Source organism: Miniopterus schreibersii, assembly GCF_964146895.1.
Source record: "Miniopterus schreibersii genome assembly, chromosome: 1".
Taxonomy (NCBI): domain Eukaryota; kingdom Metazoa; phylum Chordata; class Mammalia; order Chiroptera; family Miniopteridae; genus Miniopterus; species Miniopterus schreibersii.
The window spans coordinates 93353752-93366012 of NC_138101.1; the positions used below are offsets into that span (position 1 = coordinate 93353752).

At 35.8% G+C, this 12261-nt stretch overlaps 1 protein-coding gene across 13 annotated transcripts in view; it reads left to right on the forward strand.

Annotated features, from left to right (window-relative positions):
• Positions 1–12261, forward strand: part of LRFN5 (leucine rich repeat and fibronectin type III domain containing 5) — a 275105-nt gene that overhangs the window by 157419 nt on the left and 105425 nt on the right. The window lies entirely within an intron of this gene.

A 12261-nucleotide genomic window follows, 5' to 3' on the forward strand; every position in this document is an offset into this window, starting at 1 on the left:
TTTACCTTTGGTTATCCAGTATTGTAGAACAACAAATTATTATACTTTTGCAGCCAATATGGTAAATGTAAATGTTCTCCAATAGCATTAGTAAAGCACACCAAACACACAGGTTTGATATAAGGCAAAACGCTCTCTGTGTACTAGGATATGTTAAATCCCATGCATTATAATGAATGTATACTCCATTCTTTTTATATATATCTACTTTTTTTTTATTGATTTCAGAGAGAAAGGAAGAGGGAGAGGGAGAGGAAAACATCAATGATGAGAGAGTCATTGATCGGCTGCCTCCTGCACACACACCCTGCTGGGGATCGAGCGGGCAACAGGGGCATGTGCCCTGACCGGGAATCAATCGAACCTCAGTCTCCTGGATCCTAGGCTGATGCTCAGCTGCTGAGCCACGCCGGCTGGGCTGTATATTCCATTCTTGAAATAGCTGTCTTCCAAGAAAATTTTATTATATTATGTATTTTGGAATATAATGTACTAGGAAAGCCTTTTTATTTGCCCACATTATGGTGCATTCTTAATGCTTGAATATTTATTCAAGGGACCTATAGATTTTATTGCCATAACACAGTACTACTGGCTGCTGGCAGGGTGACGTTACACCCTACTGTCCACACTGTATACTTTTATCTGGACAAATGTTAATCCCAGCAGTATGCTGAGGCAGTGGGCATCAACTGGGACTCACCCAGACATAACCATAATATACATTTACCCTATTTCTAAGGAAACAATTAGAAATAGATGATCATACTCTCCAAGGGTGATCCTGCCAATGAGAAATGTGGATCAAGCACAAAAAAAGATTGGTAACTAATTACTTTCTAGCCAGAGATTTTTTTTTTTTTTTTAATTTCTATCCTGGATATTCAGGATTTTTGTTTGTATTTTGTTTTGTTTCTTGCATATCCACTTGAATATCCCAAATGCTCAAGCTCAGTATGTCTGGAACTGAACTCATCTTTGAAAATCTACTGCCTTTACATTCCTTTACCATATCCAGAAACACCAGAGTTATTATGGGTTCTTCTTGTCACCCACTTCTCCAATGTATCTGTTACTAACTTTATGGATGTTACTCATCCTTTCTACTCTCACTTCCACTGCCTTGGCTCTGCCCTTTCTCGTATTTATAAATGTGACCCCCTCCTCCATAGTATTCTGGTTTGCAGTCTACCCTTGCAACATTTGGCCAGAGTTTTATTCCTACACATGACAAGTTATTCAAGTCATGACCCAGCCAAAAAGAACATAATAGCTCTCTAGAGCATTCAAGAAATTTCAAATTCTGCATTCCAAGATCTGTAGTTTACGTATCACTCTATGCTTCATTCATGCCCTCACCTCTGACTACTTCAACTTTCTGTGTATATGCTTTAATAATACTGACATGTTCACAATTCCTGCCTATCATATGATATTTCAATGGAAGACCAATGTTGCAATTTTTCAAAAATGTAATTTTCTATTATTGTAATAGCCGTGTGTGATTATTGTAAAAAATGCACAAAATTATGAGGAAAATATAAATTATTTAAAAACACTACTCAGACATTACCACTGTTAAAATATTGCTGCCATAGTGGTCCAATATACCATATTTTAACAAGTTCAGTGAATGTGAATATGTACAGTAGATAATAAGTAAATAAATTGAAATTTTACTTTATATGAAGTTTCAGATTTTCAGTTTTAGTTAATCAATCATAAGCATTGTGTCTATTATTTAATATTTAAAATTATGCTTTTCAAAAGGTTAGGTAATATTTTGTTTTCTGGATATACTTTAGGAAATTTAAACTTTGTTATATTTGTTATAGTTTTATGTTATGAATATTTTAATATATCACAGAAATTTTTATTCATATATTTAATTATTTCATTAGAGAGTAATTAGGGATTATTTTTAGGTGTTACTATATCAAAGTACAGGGTGGGGCAAAAGTAGGTTTACAGTTGTGAGTACATGAAACAGAATTTATTCTTGTATTATTATTTATTAATTAGTTGTTACTTTTTATTTTTGCTTTTTAAAAATATGTCTTTATTGATTTCAGAGAGAGGAAGGGAGAGGGAGAGAGAGAGTTGAAACATCAATGATAAGAGAGTCATCACTGATCGGCTGCCTCCTGCAGGCCCCTGACTGGGGATCGAGCCTGCAACCTGGACATGTACCCTGACCAGAATCGAACCATGATCTCCTGGATCCTAGGTTGATGCTCAACTGCTGAGCAACCCAGCTGGGCTCTTGTGTTATTTTTAATGCAAACAACTTTAAACCTACCTTTTCCCCACCCTGTACGTTGATTTTACTATATTCTATGATAGAATTGCACACAATCTTCTCCACTTATATTGCCCTAGTTAACAACCTCTTAAACATTGAAACCTGTGCCTACCTGACTGCCCCATTTCTTGCTTTTAACTCCGTTCCTAAACAGAAAGACGCTGCCACATATCTTTTAAAGATACAGAAGATAATAGTTTGTTAGTATTTTCCCATGCCATCACTTATTGTAGAATTTGAGAATAATTCTAATATTTCTTACTATTTTTTGTTTGTATCCTTTACTTATTTTAAAAATTGAATTTTCTTAAATTGATTGGGAAGAATTCCTTATCTTGAGTACTTGTTGCAAATATTCTCCTGTTCAGTTACCAATATTCTTTCTGCTCATTTTTAACCTACTGAATTTTAAATGTGTATTCAAATAAATGTATCATACTTTTTTGCTGATTTTTAGTATCTAGTGCAAAGAAATATCTTGTTCACTATGAGATTGAATAGTCAACTGTGTTTCCTCTCAAATTTCTATGGCTTTTAATATTATTTATCTATTTTGCCATTTGGGAGTTAATTTTGTTGAATGCCATGAAATAGGATACCCTACTGAATTATTTTCCCATATTAAAAAATTCCCAGTGTTATTTGTTATTGAATGTTATACCTATCTATTTTGAGATAATTTATAAATTTTCATATTTAGATTTCAACCACTGTAATATATTTTTATTTATTAACTTGTTGAATCTTATAGCATTGTTCTATTTTAAACAGATGTAGCTTGATACTATTTCTTAACATATCACTGGAAAAGTGTTCTGTCATTACCATTATTTTTCTAAAGTTTCTTACCTAAATATAATTATTTATTCTCTATTTATAATTTGTTAAATTTCCCTCCAAAGGAATGTTTTGGATTTTACCAATTTAATCAGCAATACATAAATTATGTAAACTTTATATATACCTATCTTTGAGAAAATTAACATAGCAGAGGTATTTCTTTGTCCCATTCAGACTATGTCTTTATTTTTTAAATATTTTTTACAGAAAATTTTGTACTTTACTTGATATACACACATTGCTTACCAGTTTTAAAATTTGTTATGTTTGCATTTACTGTTTTTTAAACCTCCTTGCCTTTCCTCATCTTTTTAATTATATTTCATTTTTTTTCATTCTTTTTTTTTTTTTTTTTAATCCTCACTAGAGGATATTTTTTTCCCTTAATTGTTAGAGAGCATGAAAGGGAGAGAGGGAGGAGGAGGGGAAGAGAAAGAGGGAGAGAGGGAGGGAGACAAATATCGATGTGAGAGAGACACAGGGATTGGTTACCTCCGGCGCTGGCGCAGACTGGAGCCAGGGAGTGAACCTGCAACCCAGGCAATTGCCCTTGACCAGGAATCAAACCCGAGACCCTTCCGTGCACAGGCCAACCCTCTAACCACTTAGCAACACCGGCCAGGGCTCATTTTTTTTTTTTTTCCATTCTTTAGATTTTCACAGCTTTACATTTTTTATGATTATCAAAATTTTTTTACAGGTTATTTCCTTTGGACCTATCTATGTCCTGCTTTCTGAATTTATAACTTTCTAGGCTTGCTGCAAACTGTAATCTGGGAACCTCCCTTAACTACTCATCTGGTTGGAACAGTGTATCAATTTGTTTGTAGGATCATAGGTTTTACTTTTTGTGGTTTACTCACTTTATTGCAGCAATTTTCAAATATTTCCTGAGAAAGTTTTTAGGGAGGAAACTGTGGTGAATTCTTCCATGTCTGAAAATAGTCTTAATGTGTAGGTTGACATTCAAGCGTTGTTTCACTTCTTTGTTAGCGCCCGTGTTCTGGCTAGAATCTAATACTTATGTGGCATGTCTTTTTTTGTCTCTCTAGAAGTTTTAATAACTGTTTAATTTATTAATTCATCTAATAAATAGTTTCTAAGTGCTGATTACGTTCCCTTTTGTATACTCAAGAGAGGGCAGTGAGCAAAGCAGACAAAAGTCCTGCTCTCACACAGTTTAATCACAGAGAGGGGAAGACTAGCAATTTTCTAATGATCAGGTCTAGAAATATATATTTTATATGTTTTTTTAAATTACTGATTTCAGAGAAAGGAAGAAGAGGGAAAGAGATAGAAACATTAGTGATGAGACAGAGTCATTGATCTGCTGCCTCCTGTATGCCCGCTACTGGGGATCAAGCCCACAACCCAGGCATGATCCCTGACTGGGAATCAAACCCGTGATCTTCCGGTTCATAGGTCGATGCTCAATCACTGACCCAGGCCAGCCTGGCTAGAAATATATATTTTTTACATGAATTGTGTTGGGCATTCAGCAGGCACCTTTAATCAGAAATACAACCTTAAGCAATGGACATTTTCTTATATTGTTTCAATGATTTGCCTTGGCCTGGTAGCTCAGTTGGTTAGAACATCCTCCCGATAGGCCAAGGTTGCAGGTTCAATCCCCAGTCAGGGCACATACAGATTTGTCCCCACTACCCTCCCCTCCCCTCCCCTCCCCTCCCCTCCCCTCCCCTCCCCTCCCCTCCCCTCCCCTCCCCTCTCCTTCTCTCCTCTCTCCCTTATTCTTCCCCTCCCTTCCTCAGTCTCTAAAATCAATTTATAAAAAAGTTTTAATAATTTAATTTATTTCTTTCTGAAACTGTCTTGTTAGAGGTAAAAATTTTATGTTAATATTTTGCGACTCTTACAACTTTGATCATATTGTTTTTTACTTTGCCTTGTTTTAAAATTTGGGTAAGTTCATTGATTTTATCACATAATCCTATTGATTTTCACTTACTTGAAAATATTATATGTGCTCTTTCTTTTCTCTGACTATTCATTTTTCATAGTATCATATTAATCTATATCCATGCAATTTCTCTTTTAGTCTGAGGCGTCTGTGGTTTTCTTGTGGTGTGTGGCCTTTTTCATTGTAGTTACATTTTTTTCCTTTTTTTCTGTTTCCTTATTTTAACATGATCTCTAATTTTCTTTGGATGACCTAGAAACTTAGTTGTAAGTTCAAATTTTACAGTAAAGTATAAATTCATTTGGGAGCATTGTACATGATCCAAGCTTATTGACTATTAAACTTAGCTTGAGGGTAAACAGATTGCTGGCTGCTGCACTGAGTCAAGGGAACACTAAATCTCAGAATATGAAGCTCTTTTGTGTAGAGTACAAATAACTAAAAAACTGTTCTGACCCTTACGAGGGAATTCATTCTTTTTGTGTATGTGTGTGTGTGTGTGTGTGTGTGTTGTGTGTATTTAATACTTTCAGTTTTTTTAAATGGGGAGTTAGAGGGTGGATTGCTTCCACGCATTATTTTTTTAGACGATAATATTTTTGTTTATTTTATTTATTTATTTTTAAAAATTTATTGGGGTGACATTGGTTAATAAAATTATATAGGTCTCAGATATACAATTCTACAATACATCATCTATATATTGTATGATGTGTTTACCACCCCAAGTCAAGTCTCCTTCCAATATAACTTTTCTCCCTTTGCTCTCTTCTACCTACCCCCAGACCCCTTCCCACTGGCAATCACCATATTCTTGTCTGTGTCCATGAGCCTTTGGGGGCTGGGTGAGAAGGGTGGAGGGGTTAAGCTAAGCTGCTGCAGGCATTATGTGTATAACAATGTGTGTGTATTGGGGTAGATTAGGGTAGGAGAACACATTACTGAACCAGATAAAAATTTACAATTAATCCTTCTGTTTTCTTTTTTTCAATTTTCTTAAATGTATTTGATGTTGGATAATAAAATTATTTAGGTTTCCAGTGTGCAATTGTATAACACGTAACCTGTACGTTGCACTGTGTGTTCATCACTCAGTCAAGTTTCCTTCCTTCACCATATGTTTGAGCCCTTTATCCTTTAGTGCCTCCCCCCCCCCTTCTTTCTAGTTAACACCATACTGTTGTGCATATCTATGAGGACTTTTGTTTGTTTTGTTTGTTCATTTGTTGCATATCCCACATATGAGTGAAATCATATGGTTCTTGTTTTTTTTGGTCTGACTTATTTCCCATAGCATAATAGTCTCTAGATCCAACTATGTTTTGCATATGGCAGTATTTCATCTTTTCCTATGGCCAAGCAGTATTCCATTGCATACGTGTACCACATCTTTATCCAGTCATCTATTGAGGGACATTTAGGTTTTCCTATGTCTTGACCACTGCGAATAATGCTGCAGTGAACGTAAGGGTGTATGTATCTTTATGAATAAATGTTTTCAAAATGTTCAGGTAGATATCCAAAAGCAGGATTGCTGGATCATATGGTAGCTCTGTTCTTAATTTTTTGAGGATACTTCATACTGTTTTCCATAGTGGCTGTACCAGTTTATATTCCCACCAACAATTCCAAGTACAATGTCTTTTTTTGTCCTCAGCTGAGAATATGTTTACTGATTTGAGAGAGAGGAAGGGAGAGAGAGAGAAACATCAATCGGCTACCTCCAGTACGTGCCCTGACTGGGAACTGAACCACAACCTTTTGGTGTACAGGACGGCACTCCAACCATCTGAGCCACCGGGCCAGGGCAGGTACAATGTCTTTTTCCAGAGTTCTGAAGGATTGCTTACTTCCATCTGTAGTTATTATACCCACTCTCCTCTGCAACCTTTACTACCCTGATTTATAGACATTACAGCTCCCTCATCCACTTTTTGTCCTGTTTTCCTCATGACTGTGTGGATACATTTATTTCTAAACTAATTTACTGTCAGTGTTATAGTAGGGCAGGCGAGGAGGATGGTGTGAGCCTGTCTACTGGAATTGGAAGTTGGGAAAGTGTGGTTCCAGCTGCTGTTTCTAACATTTTTGTTTTACAATTTTAAGTGATGGGTGGTGTTTGTGCCCTAAATATCCTTCTTTTAAGTAAAAAGTATAATTGATGGAAATGAGACTCTCAGGCTATGAATTACAGTCAATGGGAAGGGAAGAAAATAAATAAAACATTCATTTTCAATTTGTTAGATACTAGGTGAAGTATCTCATTTAATACTAATGGCAACACTGTTATATCACATATTATTGTAACCAACTACAATTTCTAAAAGATTTCCAAAATCTGACACCTTAATGGTGTGTCATGTAGCTCATTTAAAATTTAAAATCATATCACATCCTGTAATTATTTGTCTACATCCTTCTATCTCTCCCTACCCTGCTGCCACTAAATTAGAGGGCTCTAAAAGACAGAATTTATATGTGGTTAATAATGTTCCCTAAAATATTGATCATAGCTAGGAACAGAAATATGTTCAGCAAGTGTCCTTAAATAAAATATAATTAATAATTTATTATTTTATCCCATAATGCTGGACTCCCTAAAGTATTAATAACCTACGACTGGTAGAAGTAAAGAGTTTGCAACCATATACAGGTTACCTAGTTTTATATTTTCTTTTTAAAGAAATAGTATATTCTGATTACGACTTATCAATAAAATATTTACTAATAATTGAATTAATATAATCAATAATTAAACAAAAATGTGTAAGCAACTTTTGTATTCCCAGTATTTCATTAGGCATTAGAGATATAGGTAAAACAAATAACATCACTACCCTCATTTACTATAAGTTTAATTGTACTCTATATAAACATGAGATGCAAACTAATCTCAATAACTCATTAACAAATGGAATTATTTTAAAATTTCTAAATACAGGAATGCATGGTAGAGGGAAACATATCCAATCAAATGAAAAGTAAATTTAGATGTCATGTCCCTTCTGATTCTTAACGGAGTCCCCTGGGGAAAGGACTACAATGTAAATTCAGAAAAAATTGTGGGAAAATCAGTGGTACTGCCAAAGGGCTATGAAAGGAGTCAGGTTTCTACTTTTAAAAAATGTTAATTCTAAACAGCAAGACCATGAAGGAAAAAAGGTAAGCTTCAACCACTGCTTGACTTATGAGTCAAATATAAGAACTAGATACACATATATAATCTTTACATTCTTCAGTAAATGCATCCAAGTTAATATGACACTTTTATATTCCTATATAATGGCATTACCTTACTGTATCTAACAATATCAATTATATATGAAAATGAAAAGGTGAGGGGATTAGGCGAAGGAAATAAAAACCTCAGACACAGACAACAGTGTGGTGATAAGCAGCGAGAAAGGGAGGTGGGGGGAGGTAGGAGAGGGTGCAAGGGGGTCAGTGCTGATGGAAGGAGACTTGACGTAGGGTGGTGAACACACAATAAAAGGTACAGATAATGTATCGTAGAATTGTACACCTGGAATTTAATTTTATTAACCAATGTCATCCTAATAAATTCAATAAAAATAAAAAGAACGGAAAATACTCTAGTTATTAATACTGGGTAGTAGGTACAGATATTGGTTAGATAACTCTTACGCTCTTCTGTACATTTGAGTATTTCATAACAAAAAATAGAAATGACTCAAGAAACAAAAAAATAAAATATGGAAGGTATGAAATACTTTCCCCCTCAAATAGAAGAAAGAATACATTATAAATTGTAATTGAATTATCAGGAAAGGTCATGGGACTGTAAGATCTGTGGTGAAAATTGGAAAGTAAGACCAGTTGGCACATTTGCGAGTTTTCTTTCACCTAAACTCCAGTTAGATGCACACACAAAGTGGAGAACTGGGTTTGTAGTGTTGGGATTTTTGCTGTATATATAACGAGGCAAGAGGGGGTTGTATTAGTTTCCAAGGGCTCCTACAAAAATGTTATCACAAACTTGGTGGCTTAAAACAACCAGAATTTATTCTCTCACAGTTCAGGTGGCCAGAGGCTAAATTCAAGGTGTTGGAGTTACTGGTTTCTTCTAGAGGCTTTGAGGGAGACACTGCCCCATGCTTCCCTTCGGCTCCTGTGCTTTCCAGCAATCCTTGCCATTCTTTGGCTTGTGGCAGCATCAGTCCATTCTCCGCTACATCTTCACATGGCCTTCTTCCCTGTGTCTATGTCTCTGTGTGTCTTCTCTTTTTATAAGGGCACCAGTCTTTGGATTTAGGGCCCATCCAATCTAGTATCTCCTCATCTTAACTAATTGTATCTGCAAAGACCCTACTTCCAAACAAGGTGATATTCTAAGGTTGCATGGACATGAATTTTGGGGAGACTATTGAACTCACTATAGGTGTGAAGAGCTAGGCAAGGAAGTGATTATTTAGTAAAAATGAATATGAAATAATATGCATGTGAGAAGATTGATGATAAAGTAGGGAAAAAAAAGGATTTTGGAACCTAATACAATTTAAATCTGGTCTCTAGCACTTAGCTATAAATGCTGTGTAAATTCAGACAAAAGTATTCAGCCACTCAGTATCTATCTAGATATGAAAAATGGAACCGCAATCTCTTAAAAATTGTTGTGAGGATTAAGTCCATGTAAGTTTGTGAAGCTTTTAATATAGACACCTGATTAATGATTGGGATGCAGTTAGTGAGAATTAAAATCCTTCCAAAACATTTTTGTCTTTTTCTTAGTCCTTTGCTCTGAAATTAATATTCATTAATAATGTTGAACTTTTAATCATCACACACACAGGAGAGCAGGCCACATACATCTTAAAAAGACAAGAGTTCTTTCACTCGAAATCTTCTTTTCCCTTACTGTTAACAGTCACTTCATAGTTAAGATTTCCTGTGCTCTCTGATTTTTCCAGTTTTCTCCCAGCTCGTTTCCTTCTGTATGTGATGAGTCCTTGAGGAGCTTAAAGTTCACAGGATTTGCTCGTCCTGGATGTTGGGGCACTTGAAGCACCATACAGAGTGTTGGAGATGGAAATAGGTTTTATCTCGCTGAGCCAACTTTGAATGATCAGTAGTGACTACATAAATCGCTCTGTTGAGACTGAGAGAATGCTCTAAACCTGCAGTTGGAAAGCAGCATTTGCCACGGAGTGGGAGGGAGGGGGGAATCTCTTATTTGCCAGGTCCTTAACATCCCCAAGTGGCAGTGCCTGCCATCAACACTGCAAAATGAGCACCTGGGAAGGACTCACGGAGGGTTCAGAGGCAGAGTGAGAATGGGCTCTAAATCTCCAGAAAACGGAAACCGTGGGAGTCTTGTGGTAGAGAAATGAGATGAGATAAAATGGAGTTAAGATGGGAATATTTTGGAATTGATTTTATGCATCATTCCACCCACTTTCAGTCATCCCTCAGCCGTGTTAAATTGCTAACAGTCAGCCTTAACTACAATATAGTTTAATAGGCTAGGACACAATTTTCTTAGCCTTGAATTTTCAAGTCTTTAAGTTCTAATTGCAAAATGAGAATCTTTGCTTCCAGTTAAGAAAAATTTAGGCTAAAGCTGCAGTGAAGGTGATATTCAAAGGCAGCGAAGTTTTTGTTTTGTTTATTTTTTTTCTCCCTTGCCTAAGGCTTCAGAAGGTATCATTTGCTCAATGTTTAAGTTGTTTCATCGAGTGTATTCAGTGGGAATACAGTGTCTGAGAAGGGTTGCGAATTATTTGGCACTGAGATGGGAACAGAAAACAAAAGGAAGAATCGGATATTATTGCAGACACATTTTAACACCGCTTAATTTTGGGTGCGTAGTCCTTTTCTATTTATGTTCTTCTTGGTATAGAAAAATATATATTTTTAGCCCAGCTGGCATGGCTCGGTGGTTGAGTGTCAACCCATGAACCAGAAGATTGCAGTTCAATTCCCGGTCAGGGCACATGCCCAGGTTTTGGGCTCTACACCCAGTAGGGGGCTTGCAGGAGGCAGCCGATCAGTGACTCTCTCTCATCTTTGATGTTTTCTCTCTATCTCTCTGTCTCCTTTTCTCTCTCTGAATTCAATAAAAATATATTTTTTAAAAGAAAATATATATTTTATAAGAGTATTTTATAGCCTCTCTTAATAATACAAATGTACCTTCGAATTAATATCAAGACACAGTGAAGCTGTTAAGTTACCGCCCCCCCCATATAACATAACCAAAGAAACAAACAAAAAAATAGTACAGTAGCCTCCCCTTGTTCATAGGTTTACTTTCCATGGTTTTAGTTACCCATTGTCAACCTCGGTCCAAAAATATTAAATAACAAATTCCAGAAATAAACAATTCGTAAGTTTTAACTTGAGCACAGTTCTGAATAGCATTGTGAAATCTCATTCTGTCTTGTGCTGCCCTGCCTAGGACATGAGTGACCCCTTGTCCAGTGCGTCCATGCTGTGTGCACTACCGCTAGCCTGGTAGTTACTTAGTAGCCATCTGTTATCAGGTCAGTTATCAGAGAGAGAGACCGCATTCACATGACTTTTATTAGAATATATTGTTAGAATTGTTCTATTTTATTATTAGTTATTATTATTTCGTATTGTGCCTAATTTATGAATTAAACTTTATCATAGGCATGTAGGCATAGGAAAGAACATAGGATTTATATGGTTTGGTACTATTGGCAGGTTCAAGCATCCACTGGGGGTCTTGGAATGTATTTCCCATGTATGGGGGGACTAATGTATTGGCAAAAAATTAGTGGCTTCCGAATAACATGCCATTCTTTTTTTTTTTTCCCTTAATCTTCACCCAAGGATTTTTTTTTTTAATTGCATTTCAGAGAGAGTGGAAGAGAGAGAGAGAGAGAAACATCAATGTGAGAGAGATACATCGATTGGTTTCCTCTTGCACATGCCTCCAACCAGCCTGCACCCGACATACATTCCCTTGACTGGAATTGAACCTGAGATCCTTCAGTCTGGGAGCCAAACCAGTTAGGGCAACATGCCATTCTTTGTATATAAAATCAGTTTATTTAATTAATATATTATTGCACATATGAATTATCACTAGAACAGAAATCTTTCAGCATTTTTCATTGATTTGTGATAGCTAATATGTATATTATTTTTTAAAACTACATATATAAAGTAATAGGGTTACAAAGCTAATTCAGCCCATTGATCAGAGGATTTTTAT